We start from the raw sequence: 18,116 nt of genomic DNA, 5'->3' as shown, positions 1-18,116 counted from the left end.
GCTTTCATTTTTAAGGCAAACAAGTTTCCCACTTATTTAAATAATTAAGACAATTAGAAAATTGTAAACCAAGCTTTCAATTCTGTAGCCCTTCATAGTATGAAAGCTAAATTGTAAATCTGCTGGATTTATTAACCAAGGATGCTCATTTAGTGGGACTAAAACCCTGTAACATAATGCTACTTACTGGGGGCTGGTTTTGTTTCTCTGTCTTAAAACTCTCAAAAAGTAAAAAGACTGGGAAGAAAACAGTTAATTGAGTCCACCTGGAAGAAAGTCCCATTCCCCCAACGGAAACCTTCTTATCCTGAAATTTCACCTCTTTCTTTGTCTCTGAAGCCCCATGCTTTTTTAAGCCCTACTCACCTGCTTTGAATTCCTGTGCTCTGTACTTTGGTATTGAGGCTTTCATTGTCATTTTAATTTATTCTATAGTTATTTCATGGGTACTTAATACAAGTTTGTCTTTACATTTACTCTTTGTGAAGACAGGGAATACTCTAGGCTTCATCTCCATTTCCCCACCTTGGCTTAAATAATGCTGATCACTAAACATCCTGGTACTGTGATAGTTAAATTACGTGTCATCGTGGCTAGGCTGTGGCACCCACTTGTTTGGTCAAACACCAGTCAAGATGTTTCTGTGAAGCTATTTTTCAGAGATAGTTAACACTTAAATCAGTAGACACTGAGGAAAACAGATTATCCTCCATGTGAGTGGGCCTCATTCTAGTTGAAGGCCTTTAAGAGCAAACACGGAAGTTGCCTGAAACAGAAGGCATTATTCTCAAAGACTGCAACAGAGACACCCTGCCTGAATTTCCAGCCTGCTGCCCTTCAGATCAGACTCCAGACTGCAAAGTCAGCTCTCTGAGTTTCCCCCCAGCCTACTCACCTGTGAGAAACACACTCACTGGTCCAAACTCAATAAGTGGACACAGAGACAAAGAGAACAGCAGAGCGAGGCTTTAATGATGCTCTTGCTAAATCGTGTGTCTGGTGGGCAGGCACACCTGGGGCCATTGGCACCAAGTAATTTATTCTCTAGTACATGAGTCCCTCCCTTGGTTCCTCATTGGCTGAGTACTACTGGGTTCACATTCTTTCCCGGACATCGCCTAAGCCAATTATATCCACACTGGGCCTTCTCTTACATTTGTCTTAATTTCATTGGTAGGTTTAAAAAACTCAAACAGGTATAGCCAGGTCCTTACCAATCCCCCACTCCCACCCCCACTCTCAGCCTGAGCAGCTTCCTGGCATATTTTCCACCACATGGCCCTTTGTTAATACCTTACTGTTAAAATGTTTAAACATCTTGGTGGGAATAAAGCACATTTAGGTTTTATGCTTTTTCTAATGTACCCTTCAGATTTCAGGCTACCCAGTCCCCACCACCACACTGGCTAATTCCTTCAAGGCTCATTCTCTCCTACTGGTTCTGCTTCTCAGGAGAACCCTACTGTTAAGTATGAAAAATCTATGTTAAAGGATAGAGCTGACTCTAAGAAATTTCAGTGGACTGTACAATTTTTCTAGTAATTCCCTGAAAAAAGTATCATCTAGCGATCTATTTGCAAAAGTGACACATCTTAAAAGAGCCTTACAGATTTTAGCCAGTCAACTGCTGTCCCTATGTCCAAAGCATAGTAAGCTCATGCCTCACTGATTTTTTTAAAAGACATTTTATTTGGAAATAATTTCAAACTATAGAAATGATGCATGAATAAGAATAACATAAAGAAAACCCATATACCCTCCACTTGACTTCATCTAGTTTACCCATTTACCTTATCATTGTGTACACACACAGTTTCTTTTTCTGAATGCTTTGAGAGTAAGTTGCATACACTGTAAGTCTTTACTTCTAAATGCTTCAGTATGTATCCCTAAGAATACGGGCATTCTTTTTTATTATTTTTATTTTATTTTGGTATCATCAATCTACAATTACATGATGAACATTATGTTTACTAGACTCCCCCCATCACCAAGTCCCCCCCACATACCCCATTACAGTCTCTGTCCATCAGCGCAGTAAGATGCTATAGAGTCACTACTTGTCTTCTCTGTGCTGTACAGCCCTCCCTGTGGCCCACTTCATTATGCATGCTAGTCATAATGCCCTCTTTCTTCACCCCCCCTTCCTCCTCCCTTCCCACCCATTCTCCCCAGTCCCTTTCTCTTTGGTAATTGTTAGTCCATTCTTGGGTTCTTTGAGTCTGCTGCTATTTTGTTCCTTCAGTTTTTTCTTTGTTCTTTTACTCCACAGATGAGTGAAATCATTTGGTACTTGTCTTTCTCTGCCTGGCTTATTTCACTGAGCATAATACCTTCTAGCTCCATCCATGTTGTTGCAAATGGTAGTATTTGTTTTCTTCTTATGAATGAATAATATTCCATTGTGTATATGTACCACCTATTCTTTATCCATTCAACTACTGATGGACACTTAGGTTGCTTACATTTCTTGGCTATGGTAAACAGTGCTGCGATAAACATAGGGGTGCATATGTCTTTTTCAAACTGGGCTGTGCATTCTTAGGGTAAATTCCTAGGAGTGGAATTCCTGGGTCAAATGGTATTTCTAATTTAGTTTTTTGAGGAACCTCCATACTGCTTTCCACAATGGTTGAACTATTTACATTCCCACTAGCAGTGTAGGAGAGTTCCCCTTTCTCCACATCCTTGCCAACATTTTTTGCTGTTTCTCTTTTGGATGGTGGCAATCCTTACTGGTGTTAGGTGATATCTCATTGTGGTTTTAATTTGCATTTCTCTGATGACTAGTGATGTGGAGCATGTTTTCATGTGTCTGTTGGCCATCTGAATTTATTCTTTGGAGAAGTGTCCGTTCAGTTCCTCTAACCATTTTTTTATTGGATTATTTGCTTTTTGTTTGTTGAGGAGTGTGATCTCTTTATATATTTTGGATGTCAACCCTTTATTGGATCTGTCATTTATGAATATATTCTCCCATACTGTAGGATGCCTTTTTGTTCTATTGGTGGTGTCTTTTGCTGTACAGAAGCTTTTCAGCTTGATATAGTCCCACTTGTTCATTTTTGCTTTTGTTTCCCTTGCCCGGGGAGATATGTTGATGAAGAAGTTGCTCATGTTTATGTCCAAGAGATTTTTGCCTATGTTTTTTTCTAAGAGTATTATGGTTTCATGACTTACATTCAGGTCTTTGATCCATTTTGTATTTACTTTTGTGTATGGGGTTAGACAATGATCCAGTTTCATTCTCTTACATGTAGCTGTCCAGTTTTCCCAACACCAGCTGTTGAAGAGGCTGTCATTTCTCCATTGTATGTCCATGGCTCCTTTATCATATATTAATTGACCATATATGTTTGAGTTAATGTTTGGAGTCTCTATTCTGTTCCACTGGTCTATGGCTCTGTTCCTGTGCCAGTACCAAATTGTCCTGATTACTGTGGCTTTGTAGTAGAGCTTGAAGTTGGGGAGCGAGATCCCCCCGACTTTATTCTCCCATCTCAGGATTGCCTTGGCTATTCTGGGTCTTTGGTGTTTCCATATGAATTTTAAAACTATTTGTTCCAGTTCATTGAAGAGTGTTGTTGGTATTTTGATAGGGATTGCATTGAATCTGTAGATTGCTTTAGGAAGGATGGCTATTTTGACAATATTAATTCTTCCTAGCCAAGAGCATGGAATGAGTTTCCATTTGTTAGTGTCCTCTTTAATTTCTCTTAAGAGTGTCTTATAGCTTTCAGGGTATAGGTCTTTCACTTCCATGGTTAGATTATTCCTAGGTATTTTATTCTTTCTGATGCAATTGTGAATGGAATTTTTTTCCTGATTTCTCTTTCTGTTAGTTCATTGTTATTATGTAGGACAGCACAGATTTCTGTGTATTAATTTTGTATCCTGCAACTTTGCTGAATTAAGGTATTAGTTGTAGTCATTTTGGAGTGGAGTCTTTAGGGTTTTTATGTACAATATCATGTCATCTGCAAATAGTAACAGTTTGACTTCTTCTTTACCAATCTGGATGCCTCGTATTTCTTTGTTTTGTCTCATTGCCATGGCTAGGGCCTCCAGTACCATGTTGAATAACAGTGGGGAGAGTGGGCATCCCTGTCTTTTTCCCAATCTTAGAGGAAAGGCTTTCAGCTTCTAGCTGTTAAATATGATGTTGGCTGTGGGTTTGTCATATATGGCCTTTATTATGTTGCGATACTTGCCATTTATACCCATTTTGTTGAGTTTTTATCATGAATGAATGTTGAATTTTGTCGAATGCCTTTTCAGCATCTATGGAGATGATCATTTGATTTTTGTCCTTTTTGTTTATGTGGTGGATGATGTTGATGGATTTTTGAATGTTGTACCATCCTTGCATCCCTGAGATGATTCCCACTTGATCATGGTGTATGATCCTCTTGATGTATTTTTTAATTCAGTTTGCTAATATTTTGTTGAGTATTTTTGCATCTATGTTCACATGGGATATTGGTCTGTAATTTTCTGTTTTGGTGGGGTCTTCTCCTGGTTTTGATATTAGAGTGATGCTGGCTTCATAGAATGAGTTTGGAAGTATTCCCTCCTCTTCTATTTTTTGGAAAACTTTAAGGAGTATGGGTATTATGTCTTCTCTATATGTCTGATAAAAATCAGCAGTGAATCCGTCTGGCTGGGAAGTTTTGTTCTTGGGTAGTTTTTTGATTACCGCTTCAATTTCTTTGCTGGTAATTGATCTGTTTAGATTTTCTTTTTCTACCTTGGTCAGTCTTGGAAGGGTGTATTTTTCTAGGAAATTGTCCATTTCTTCTAGGTTTTCCAGTTTCTTAGCCTATAGGTTTTCATAGTATTCTCTAATAAATTCTTTGTATTTAGTGGGGTCTATAGTGATTTTTTCTTTCTCATTTGTGATTCTTTTTATGTGTGTTGATTCTCTTTTTCTCTTAATAAGTCTGTCTAGGGGCTTATCTATTTTGTTTATTTTCTCAAAGAGCCAGGTTTTGGTTGCATTGATTTTATCTATTGCTTTATTCTTCTGAATTTTATTTATTTCTTCTCTGGTTTTTATTATGTCCCCCCTTCTGCTGTCTTTGGGCCTCATTTATTCTTCTTTTTCAATCTCAATAATTGTGACTTTAGACTATTCATTTGGGACTGTTCTTCCTTCTTTAAATAGGCCTGGATTGCTATATACTTTCCTCTTAGAACTGGCTTCATTGCATCCCACAGAAGTTGGGGCATTGTGCTGTTGTTTTCATTTGTCTCCATATATTGCTTGATCTCTATTTTAATTTGGTCATTGATCCATTGATTATTTAAGAGCATGTTGTTAAGCCTCCATGTGTTTGTGAGCCTTTTTGTTTTCTTTGTACAATTTACTTCTAGTTTTATACCTTTGTCGTCTGAGAAGTTGGTTGGTAGAATTTCAGTCTTTTTGAATGCACTGAGGCTCTTTTTTGTGGCCTAGTATGTGTTTCCTTTGACTTCTTTTGTGCATAGTTCATTTTATTTTTTGCCTAGTATGTGGTCTATTCTGGAAAATGTTCCATGTGCACTTGAGAAGAATGTGTATCCTGATGCTTTCAGGTGTAGAGTTCTGTAGATGTCTGTTATGTCCATCTGTTCTAATGTGTTGTTCATGCCTCTGTGTCCTTACTTATTTTCTGTCTGGTGGATCTGTCCTTTGAAGTTAGTGGTGTGTTGAAGTCTCCTAGAGTGAATGCAGTGCATTCTATTTCCTCCTTTATTTCTGTTAGTATTTGTTTCACATATATTGGTGCTCCTGTACTGGGTGCAAATATGTTTATAATAGTTATATCCTCTTGTTGGACTGAGCCCTTTATCATTATGTAATGTCCTTCTTTATCTCTTCTTTCTTTGTTTTGAAGTCTATTTTATCTGATACAAGTACTGCAACACCTGCTTTTTTCTCCCTATTGTTTGCATGAAATATCTTTTTCCATCTCTTGACTTTTAGTCTGTGTATATCTTTGGGTTTGAGGTGAGTCTCTTGTAAGTAGCATATAGATGGGTCTTACTTTTTTATCCATTCTGTTACTCTGTGTCTTTTGATTGGTGCATTCAGTCCATTTACATTTAAGGTGATTGTTGAAAGATATGTACTTATTGCCATTGCAGGCTTTAGATTCGTGGTTAACAAAGGTTCAGGTGTAGCTTCTTTACTATCTAGTCATCTAACTTAACTCACTTATTAAGCTTTTATAAACACAGTCTGATGATTCTTTGTTTCTCTCCCTTCTTATTCCTCCTCCTCCATTCTTTATATGTTAGGTGTTTTATTCTGTACTCTTTTGTGTTTCCTTTGATTGCTTTTGTGAGTAGTTGATATTATTTTTTGCCTTTAGTTAGTATTTGGTTGGTCTGCTTTCTTTGGTGTGATTTTATTTTCTCTGGTGACATCTATTTAGCCTTAAGAGTGCTCCCATCTAGAGCAGTCCCTTTAAAATATCCTGTAGAGGTGTTTTGTGGGAGGCAAATTCCCTCAACTTTTGCCTGTCTGGGAATTGTTTAATCCCTTCTTCATATTTAAATGAAAATCGTGCTGGATACAGTATTCTTGGGTTCAAGGCCCTTCTGTTTCAGTACATTAAATATATCATGCCATTCTCTTCTGGCCTGTAAGGTTTCTGTTGAGAAGTCTGATGATAGCCTAATGGGTTTTCCTTTGTAGGTGACCTTTTTCTCTCTCTGGCTGCCTTAAATACTCTGTCTTTGTTTTTGATCTTTGCCACTTTAATTATTATATGTCTTGGTGTTGTCCTCCTTGGGTCCCTTTTGTTAGGAGATCTGTTGGCTTCCATGGTCTGAGAAACTATTTCCTTCCCCAGTTTGGGGAAGTTTTCAGCAATTATTTCTTCAAAGACACTTTCTATTCCTTTCTCTCTCTCTTCTTCTTCTGGTATGCCTGTAATGCAAATATTGTTCTGTTTGGATTGGTAACACAGTTCTCCTAATATTCTTTCATTCCTGGAGATCCTTTTATCTCTCTCTGCCTCAGCTTCTCTGTATTCCTGTTCTCTGATTTCTAGTCCATTAATGACCTCTTGCACCTCATCCAGTCTGCTCTTACATCCTTGCAGAGATTGTTTTATTTCTGTATTCTCCCTCCCAACTTGATCCTTTAGCTCTTTCATATTTCTCTGCAGGTCCATCAGCATGGTTATGACCTTTATTTTGAATTCTTTTTCAAGAAGATTTGTTAAATCTATGTCCCCAGGCCCTCTCTCAGGGTTTGTCTGTGTGATTCTGGACTGGACCAAATTCTTCTGCCTTTTCATGTCGATAGAGGTTGTCATAGGCAGGTAGCACGTGTGTTAGCTGAGAGAGCAAAGTCCCTTCCTGCTTTCTGGTTGCCTTGCCCTTCTCCACTGCCTGTGCCAGTTACCTGCACACTGTGAGTAGTCTCGAGGTTAATTTCCTGAGCTGCAGTGGGCTGGGAAGCCCAGACCCATGCGGGGAGAGGCAGGCACACTGGGTGTGCTCTCTTGCAAGAACGGCACCCCTTTGTGCCTTACCCCAGCTTCCTCCGCCTGCCAGGCAGCCGCATGCTGGCGGCTGCTTTTGGATCTGGCCTGGGAAGCTGCATGCCTGGAGGAGGCTTTCAGCAGTTGCTGTGGGTGTGGCTGCTCCCCGGCTGCTCTGCTGGGGCCATGCGGGTGGGGGAATGAATGGCAGGGTGCTTATCACCATGAGGGGCTTCCGAGCTGTGCTGCTACCCAGGGGGTTAGGACACCTGAAGTTCCCTGGGATTCCCAGCTGCTGGGCTGAGTGTTCTGGGATTATTCCATCCAGCTGTGAAGCCCCTGTCCCTTTAAGACTTTCAAAAAGCACTCACTTTTCTTTTGTCCCAGGGGAGCCGGCTGCAGGGACCTGCTCACAGATTTTTTCCACTTCCCTAGTATCCAGCACACCATGCAGGAGGTGACTGTGCTCCCAGTGCAGATTACTCGTGCTGGTTATTTAGCAGTCCTGGGCTTCCACTCTCTTCGCGCCCCAACTCCTCTCCTTCCACCAGTGAACTGGGGTTGGGGGAGCGATCGCATCCCACCAGGTCACGGGTTGTATCTTACCCCCTTCGTGAGAGGCTGTGTTCTTGCAGACGTAGATGTAGCCTGGCTGTTGTCCTGTATCCTCTGGTCTCTCTGTTAGGCATAGTTTTATTTGTTGTATTTTCAAAAATACATATGGTTTTGGGAGGAGATTTCCACTACCCTACTCACGCTGCCATCTTCCCATAAAATGGAATAGGGGCATTCTTTTACTAACCCAGTATAGTTCTCAACTAAAGTAAATTTAATACTGATATACTATCTCTATTCCATAATCTGTATTCCAGTTGTATTCAAGGGTCTAATATTGTCCTTTAAAGCATTTATTTTCTTTAGAATAGGGTCAAGTAATCATGTCTCTCTAATCTGGAACATTTCCACAGCTTTTCTTTGTCTCGTATGACCTCAGTGCCCTCAGTTTTGATGCAAAATTTCCAGAGAAACTGATTGTTCAGCTAATGCTAGCTTTAAGAGAACTCAGAGTTGGAGATAAATCAATGTAAGATGTAATTTTTTCCCTAAGATTTAATTAGGATCACCCAGAATTCTGGAAGTGAAACACATATCGTAATAACACCCGACTGAATCAGCCCAGCGGCCCATCATTCTCTAGGATGCTGTTCTCACCTAGGTTTTCCTCTCTGCCCCGGGCACAGTGGGTGGGTAGGACAGCCTGTGTGCTGAGGTTGTGTGACTGAGCTTATTCTGACTTAGATCTGAGCTTGGGAATTCTTAGAACCAGATCTGTTTTTCACTTCAGTAATTCATGACATAAGAGAAAACTAAGAGTTTGAGTTTTTTTAAAAGTTAATGAGAAAACATTGAAGTCACTTGGAACAGACTTTTCCAAAATAAGTTCCCTTCAGCTTTACTGAATATGTTTTATAAAAACTAATATAATCAAGCTGGATTTAGCCCATAACAAGCTCTGGCTTTTTCTTACTTTCTTTTTTTTATTTTAACAGAGGGGAACATTTGATTAAATTACTAGCCATCTGAAAGTATTATTCAATGGGGAAAAACCCATTAGATACATAAGGACCAATAGTATTAAATAGTTATTTGGGAACAAAGAATCATATGATGTAATATAGGTAACTAAGAAAAAGAGTTCTTCATTTTTTAAAATACACTTTATGCAATGTCATTATAGTCTAGTTAAAATCACTGTCATGGTACTGTTTAGTCCAAAAATGGAAGTCATATAGTTTATCATGTGACATCTTCTCTTTGGCTGACTCACTGTCTTGGCATGTTTTTTTCCTGCAGATAACTATAGAGATGGCTCATGTCATATTTCAGAAAAATGTCTTTGGACAGCAGGAGACAGAACACAATTAAGGAGACTTCTGAATTATTAGATTTTTTAAATAGAGAATATGTTTAAAGACATTCTTGTGATCAATGAAAGTAATTTAGTTTTTTTAATAGGAAAAATATTAAATGAAAACTTGACGTGGTATACACAGGGTTGTATATGTTTAGGTGGTTAACAATTAGCTGCTTCCCAGTCAAAAATCCTGAAGAAATAAATATTACTCTGGGGCAACAGAAAACTTTTATTTTACTTACAAAATTTGATGAATAAAATAATTGCCAATTTAGAAAATTGAATACCATTCTCATTTAAAAACCAACTAATTGTGGGGCCTTTAACTAATGTCAGGAAGTTAGTAATAAAGTTTATTAGGACAAATGGCTCAGTCAACACCCCTTGTTGTGGAAACCCAAATGGCCTCAGGCCAAAAGAAGATCTGCTAGTACTGAGTGTAAAGCATCTCTGATGAAACAAAGGTTTCCAGACATTTCTAAAACATTCCCATTATTTAGCATGTAGGAGATTAGGTGTGATGCAAATGAAAGGCACTTGTTTTCTGTTAGTCAGAACCAACCAGGACTTCCCTGGGACACCTCGACAAAGGACAAGCACACACTTCTTTCTCTTGCATAAAGGGAATAAATTGTTTCCTTCTGAATGGGTCTGTACCAGCTGAATTCAGAAAGCACTCCTGTGTCCATGGATAAGTTCTGGCCTTTGTCTTCCTGCTGCTTCAAGTGGTTTTCCACTCCTTAATGTACCTAAATGGAATTCAGAGATGCTACTCCCCACTTCCTCCCAGAGACACATCTCCTTCAATGAGTCATGCACACAGACACACTCCAACATCCTGGGCGTTTTCTCCTCTAAGCTCGGCCGGGGTTGCATTGCTACAAATGCCATGTTACCTGCAGCATCAGCAGTTTGATCCAGTTTCTCAGAGAAGGCTGCCCGCCCTGCCCAGTGTACAGCCCTGAGGACCAAGGGAGGTGTCTGAGGATCCTACAGGGTAGGAGGGAAAAGTGGCTAACTGATGCCTGTTTCACAACAAGAGCAGCAGGTGTTTGTGTTGGTGGAGGGGTGGATAGAAGTGTGTAGAGCCTGGGGTGGGGTACACTGGTAGAGATGGTAAATGGCTTTAGGGTTTGGTTAGCCTGCACAGTATTTCATGGCTTTAGGCTTTGCATTTTAAATCATCATAAATAGTTTATTTTCCATTCTTCCAAGGCAGCTTAGATGTGGTCATTACATTTTACACCTTTTAGAAGGCTATGGTCCTATGGGCTCCACCACCGTTGGATTGTACCTATCAAAATACAATTAGGTGATTGGATAAATTATTGATTGCTTTGCCAGTAACTATGACTCCCATGGGATTATTGCTTTTGAAATGCTACAATTTTTTAAACTTAAAATGTTCCTGATGATACATGTTAAAGAAAAAAATTATTCTGACACTTGTTAAAATGGAAGCAAGACTTTATTCAGGACTATTCTAGTAAAAGTATTGCACTGGGGGAGAGATGTGACTCAACTCTAAATTCAAGAAAGATAGCTGAGGATTAATAGCCAACAGAGGGACTCAGTGAATGGGAAATTATTAGGAGGAGATAGGAGAGGCAGGGGGACTTGCTAAACAAATTTCAAAGGATTCTTGCCAAAGGAGGGTCAAGAATATATACATCAGCGTTGAGGGATGAGGAACTTAATCCCAGCAAAGATGAGAGCCGAGGTCAAGGCCTGGCTGAGAAGAGGGCTCAAAGGAGCCTGACTCAAGTTTGGTCAAGCAGACCTTTGTTTTATGTACTGAATCTGGTTGTCCACTGCAGAGAGGGGAGTAGGGGCTCCGGTACAGCTATCTGAGAGGGGAAAAGGCCTCGCAGACTTTTGTGCTTGGGAGATAATACAACATTTAGGGTGCTATGCAAGGGCCCATGACTTCAGCACTGAGGGTGGCCATGAATGCCGTGGGGGACCAGCAGGGGCGGCCAGAGCTTCTAGGCCTTCTGCCCACTATGTTCTTCCCCACCCAGTCCAGCAGAGTAATTTCCTGTTAAACTGGATCCAGGAAGACTTGAAAATCTTTATTGTTGCATGTCCCAGCATCAAAATGGAAGAATCAGATCACCTTTTACTAATTGTATGTATTTTTAAAAATTGGAAGTACATTTTGAGTTTAGCAACTTGTCCTTGTGTGATAATCACCTCAAAAGCTTATTCAGGTTTTTAAAAATTGTGATAAAATATACATAGCATAAACCATGTTAACCCTTCTTGAGTATACAATTCAGTATCATTAAAGTGTATTCACGTTCATCACCATCCATTTCCAGAACTTTTCCATTATCCTACACTGAAACTCTATATCCATTTAATGCTAACTCCCCATTTCCCCCTCTCCTTAGTCCCTGGAAATCAGCATTCTACTTCCCTTCTCAATGAATTTCTGTACTCTGTGAGGTATTCTAGGCACCTCATAAAAATGGAATAACATAGTATTTGTCTTTTTGCAAGTGGCTTATTTCACTTAGATGGTGTCTTCAAGGTTCATTCATGTTACAGTATGTGTCAAAATTTCCTTGCATTTCAAGGCTAACATTCCATTGTATGTATAGACCACATTTTGTTTACACATTCATCTGTCAGTAGGCACTTGGGTTGCTTCCATCTTTTGGCTACCGTGAATAGCGCTGCTGTGAACATGGATATACAAACATATTTGAGTCCCTGCTTTCTGTTCTTTTGGGTATATACTAGAATTGGCATTGCTGGATAATTTGGTAATTATATTTAAAAATTTTTGAGGAACCATCATATGTTTTCCACAGTGGCTACACCATTCTACATTCCCACCAACAGTGCACAGGAGTTCCAGTTTCTCCACATCCTCACCAACACTTGTTATTGTCATTTGTGTTTTGTCTTTGGAGAAATGCTCAAATCCTTTGCCTGTTTTTAGATTGGGTTGTTTGGTTTTTTTTGTTGTTGAGTTGTAGGAGTTCTTTATATATTCTGGATATTAGTCCTTTATGAAATAAATGATTTGCAAATATTTCCTCTTAGTAGGTTGCCTTTTCATTCTGATGATAATATCCTTTGATACACAAAAGTTTTAAATTTTGATAAAATTCAATTTATCTATATTTTTCTTTTGTTGTTTGTACTTTGGTATCATATCATAGAATTAATTGCCAAATCTAATGTCATGACGCTTTTCCCCTATGTTTTCTTTGAAGAGTTTTATAGTTTTAGGTCTCACATATAAGTTTTTGATCCACTTTGAATTAATTTTGGTATATGGTGTAAGGTATGGGTCCAATTTCATTCTTTGTATGTTGACATCCAATTTTCCCAACACCACTTGTTGAAAAGATTGTCTTTCCCCATTGAATGGTCTCAGCATCCTTCTTGATCATTCAGTTTTATCTCACATTGAGAAGAAGAAACTTAGAATTGTGTCACTTTTAGAAGTACATTTCACCTTTCAATGGGTTTGCATCTGCAGAATTTTCCACCAGCCCTTTGTGCAAGAGTCACTGGGTAGAGACTTTACATCTATTAGGGATAATGAGGCCTGGCCTTATGAAGGACTCTGCCAGGGTGATGGTACTTGTATAGTTTGGAAGGAAACCAGACCTCTCCAGATTTTCTTTGTTGTATATCCTACTGATTGAGATTTCCTCCTAAGGAATATATTCCTTTAGTTTAACAGGCTTTTAGAATGCCAGTACACATGGGAGGAATAAAAACATATTAATCACTTAAATGCCAAGTATGAATTCATTTACAATATTTTTCCCCTCCCAGTTGATTAGCTGAGAAGAAGGGAATGTTAACTCCAACTTTATTGGAGGCTTGGGAAGAAGTAGAGGGAGAGAGAGGGAGAAGCACAACTTAAAAGACAAAGCCACAATCCAAGAAGGGCAGGCTTGGGTGTGGTGCTACCCTGGACAGCATGAGGCATTGAGCACCTTGGATGGAATCAGAAGAGAGGAGGACCATGGCACAGAAGGGGAAGCTGTAGAATCTAAAGATAATTTTTGTCTATTCCACAGCTGTGCCAGGGAGAGGCCCTGGGAATAAGCATGAGTAATCCATAGATGTGTATGACCAAGACCCAGCCCTTTGGTGGTTATTTTAAAATAACAGCAGCACATACTTCCCCAGGCCTAGCAACATTTTTTTAAAGGTATTGTCTGTCTAATCCCCAATCTTTCTTTTAAGGGAAGAATGAAAAGACTACAGTGCTGAAAAACATCTAACTAGAGGATTTTCTTTCTGTGATCCTCACCTCTATCTCCAACACACACACACACCCCTCCTCTGGGATTTGTTATGATTTGTAAAGATTCTAATTGGAGTTGATTGTACACATTTAAATATTAGCACATATATTTAAAATGTGGGCTCTATCATTGAAGCTGGGATAACTCTGATAAGAACTGCACATTTTAATAGTTCCATTCATATATTTCAAGGATTATTTAAAATTGCTGAAGATTGACATTTGTCCTCTAAACTCCTGTTTCTAGCCAAAATCATCTTTACTACATGGTAGGGAAAAATAGTTTTAAAATTTGGTTCCATTATCTCTAAAGCAATATTTTATTCACAAAGGAAAAGATGTGCCTAGATAACACAAAATTTGTATCTCAGTAATGCCTCATTAATGCCATTAATTTGACCACACAGGACTTGGCCATTCCATGATGGATGTTAGTCCCATAAAACATGAGGGAGTTAGGCCGAACTCATACTCCCTTAGTTCCCTGCTTAGAGTTTTCCCTTTTCTATTACAGAACTCCTCTCTCACTTATTGAGAGAGTTGACATGTGACACCAGAGTGCAAGGTATCACACGTCACTCCAGCCACTGTTCTTTGACTTTCGTCACTCAAGCCGATGTTCTTTGACTTTAACAAATCACACTTAACTGTTTTAAGAAGTTAATGAGAGAGGCTGTCTTGTGCTGTCATTAGGCAACTGGAGTTTCCACTTTCCATTATCTTTCAGCCAGCATCTACATACTTATTTTTTTTTTTTAATTTATGTTGTCTAACACTTTAGGGCCTCAAATCTTATGACTAATCTCCCCTACTCTCAGGTAGACTGTGTGACCATCCCCTTCACACACTGCTAGAAAGAAATGTATACACCAAGAAAATAAACAAAAATATATTTTAACACAGCAGTGGCTGTCTTGCTTGATTAGCTCATACATATTTCCTTTAATTACATTTTTGGGAATGCACTTTTCCCTGTTTGGAATTATTGCTATTATTTGAGGTAATCTCTGACTAAAATAGTGCAATAGCTATTAAGTTTTTGAGTAGGGTCGAATGGAATAGAAAGCATCTTTAGCCTTGGAATAAGATATTGCTGAGAACATTTTTTCTTTTAAAGATTTCAATATGGTGTCATGAGTTAAAGGTACATGACCTGACTCATCAACTATCGTACATCAAATAAGTACACTTTTTTTGTGTATGTTATGTCTCAACTAAGCTGTTTTTTAAAAAAATGTATAACTTTGTTTTTGTCAGGTAAATAGAGGCTGTGTCTTGCCAAAAAGAAGATTCCAACAAATGGTAAGAGATACCATACTCATGGATTGGAAGTCTCAATATTGTTAAAATGTCAGTTCTCCCAAAAGTAATGTAGAGATTCAGTACAACCTCAATCATGATCCCATGGGCTTTTTAATGTAGAAATTGGCAAGATGATTCTAAAGTCTATACAGAAATCCAAAGGACCTAGACTTGTCAAAACAATCTTTAAGAAGAAAATAAAGTTAGAGGACTTATGTTATCTGACTCAAGATTTACAATATAAAGCTACAATAATCAAAACAGTATGAGAGAAGAAGGAAAGAAATGCATCATTTACAGGCAGAACAGAGTCTAGAAACCCATCTTTCTTATATAGTCAGTTGATGTTTGTTAAAGAGGCAAGGCAGTTAGTTCAATGGGGGAACAATAGTATTTTCAACAAATGGTATAGAAATAACTGGGTAACCACATGTAAAAAAATGAACCTCAACCAATACCTTATAAAAATATATACAAAACTTAAGATGGGTTCTAGATCTCAACATAAAAGTTAACATAAGAGAATACATTCAAGAACTGGGAGTGGGCAACCATTTTTTAGATAGAATTCAGAAAGCAATAACTGTAAAAAAATTAATCAGTTAGTTTCTTCAAAAATAAATATTTCTGTCTCAGAAACACTATTCAGAAAATAACTAAGCAATTCATAGCCTGAAAGGAGACAGTGGCAAATTGTATATAAAGGACTTGTATCCAGAATATGTGAAGAATTCAATTGTAAAGACAGCCCACTTTTTGAAAGATGGACAAAAATCTTAAACCAGCATTTAACAAAGGAAGATATCTGAATGGTCAGCAAGCACATAAAAGGAATGCTCAACATCATTCGTCATTAGAGACGTGCACATTAACACCGTAATGAACCAGTAGTGAACACCATCAGAATGGCTAAAATTAAAAAGACAGACATCAGATGTTGGTGAGACTGTAACAAGTCTTACACAGAGCTAGCGGAAATATAAAATAGTTCATATTCACTTTGGAAAAAGGTTTAGCAGCTTCACATAAAAATCAAACATACACCTACCCTTTGACTTAGAACCTCCACTCCTAAGAGAAATGAGCCCCGTGTTCACAAAAAAGCTTGTACGAGAATGTTCATAGTAATTGTACCCGTAGTAGCTCCAGAACAGAAATATCCCAATGGATAGACCAATGGTGGTGTATTCATACAAGGAATGAACTACCAATACCTTCAACAACATTGGACAAATGTCAAAAATGTGCTGAGCGGAAGCAGCCAGATACCAGAGGACATACTAAGTGACTCCATTTATACGAAGTCTAGAAGAGACAAAACTAAGGTGGAAAACCTGAAAAAAGTAGCAGTGGTCACCACTGGGGATGGGGAGGATTGGCTGGTAAGGGACAGGGAAGCATTTTCTGTGGAAATGGGAATTTTTTTTTAATTTTAAAAAATTTTTTATTTTGGTATCATTAATCTACAATTACATGAGGAACATTATGTTTACTACACTCCTCCCATCACCAAGTCTCCCCCACATATGCCATTACAGTCACTGTCCATCAGTGTAGTAAGATGCTATAGAGTCACTACTTTGTCTTCTCTGTGCTGCACAGCCCTCCCCATGCCCCCCCCACATTATACATGCTAATCATAAGGCCCCCTTCCTTTCCCGCACCCCTTATCCCTCCCTTACCACCCATCCTCCCCAGTCCCTTTCTCTTTGGTAACTGTTAGTCCATTCTTGTGTTCTGTGATTCTGCTGCTGTTTTGTTCCTTCAGTTTTTTCTTTGTTCTTATACTCCACATATGAGTGAAATCATTTGGTACTTGTCTTTCTCCACCTGGCTTATTTCACTGAGTATAATACCCTCTAGCTCCATCCATGTTGTTGCAAATGGTAGGATTTGTTTTCTTCTTATGAATGAATAATATTCCATTGTGTATATGTACCACCTTTTCTTTATCCATTCAACTACTGATGGACACTTAGGTTGCTTACATTTCTTGGCTATGGTAAACAGTGCTGCGATAAACATAGGGGTCCACATGTCTTTTTTAAGCTGGGCTGTGCATTCTTAGGGTAAATTCCTAGGAGTGGAATTGCTGGGTCAAATGGTATTTCTATTTTGAGCTTTTTGAGGAACCTCCATACTGCTTTCCAACAGAGGGACTTTCCACAATGGTTGAACTAGTTTACATTCCCACCAGCAGTGTAGGAGGGTTCCCTTCTCCACAACCTTGCCAACATTTGCTGTTGTTTGTCTTTTGGATGGCAGTGATCCTTACTGGTGTGAGGTGATATCTCATTGTGGTTTTAATTTGCATTTCTCTGATGACTAGCGATGTGGAGCATCTTTTCATGTGTCTGTTGGCCATCTGAATTTATTCTTTGGAGAACTGTCTGTTCAGTTCCTCTAACCATTTTTTTATTGGATTATTTGCTTTTTGTTTGTTGAGGTATGTAAGCTCTTTGTATATTTTGGATGTCAACCCTTTATTGGATATGTCATTTAAGAATATATTCTCCCATATTGTAGGATGCCTTTTTGTTCTATTGGTGGTGTCCTTTGCTGTACAGAAGCTTTTCAGCTTGATATAGTCCCACTTGTTCATTTTTGCTTTTGTTTCCCATACCCAGGGAGATATGCTCATGAAGAAGTTGCTTATGTTTATGTCCAAGAGATTTATGCCTATGTTTTTCTCTAAGAGTTTTATGGTTTCATGACTTACATTCAGGTCTTTGATCCATTTCAAATTTACTTTTGTGTATGGGGTTAGACAGTGATCCAGTTTCATTCTCTTACATGTAGCTGTCCAGTTTTGCCAACACCAGCTGTTGAAGAGGCTGTCATTTCCCCACTGTATGTCCATGGCTCCTTTAGCGTATATTAATTGACCATATATGTTTGGGTTAATGTCTGGAGTCTCTATTCTGTTCCACTGGTCTGTGGCTCTGTTCTTGTGCTAGTACCAAATTGTCTTGATGACTGTGGCTTTGTAGTAGAGCTTGAAGTTGAGGAGTGAGATCCCCCCCCCCACTTTATTCTTCCTTCTCAGGATTGCTTTGGCTATTTGGGGTCTTTGGTGTTTCCAAATGAATTTTTGAACTATTTGTTCCAGTTCGTTGAAGAATGTTGTTGGTATTTTGATAGTCATTGCATTGAT

At 38.7% G+C, this 18,116-nt stretch overlaps 1 long non-coding RNA gene across 1 annotated transcript in view; it reads left to right on the top strand.

Annotated features, from left to right (window-relative positions):
• Positions 1–15,203, top strand: part of LOC118971957 (uncharacterized) — a 62,689-nt gene extending 47,486 nt beyond the window's left edge. Inside the window, exon 3 of the long non-coding RNA XR_005060713.2 lies at positions 14,918–15,203. This is a non-coding gene — a long non-coding RNA (uncharacterized lncRNA). The remainder of the gene's footprint in view (positions 1–14,917) is intronic.
• The last annotated feature ends 2,913 nt before the right edge of the window (positions 15,204–18,116 follow it).

The sequence above is a fragment of the Manis javanica genome, chromosome 8, assembly GCF_040802235.1.
Source record: "Manis javanica isolate MJ-LG chromosome 8, MJ_LKY, whole genome shotgun sequence".
NCBI classification, from domain to species: domain Eukaryota; kingdom Metazoa; phylum Chordata; class Mammalia; order Pholidota; family Manidae; genus Manis; species Manis javanica.
Note: the sequence above shows the minus strand (reverse complement) of the source record. Positions and strands in the feature narration are given on the sequence as shown.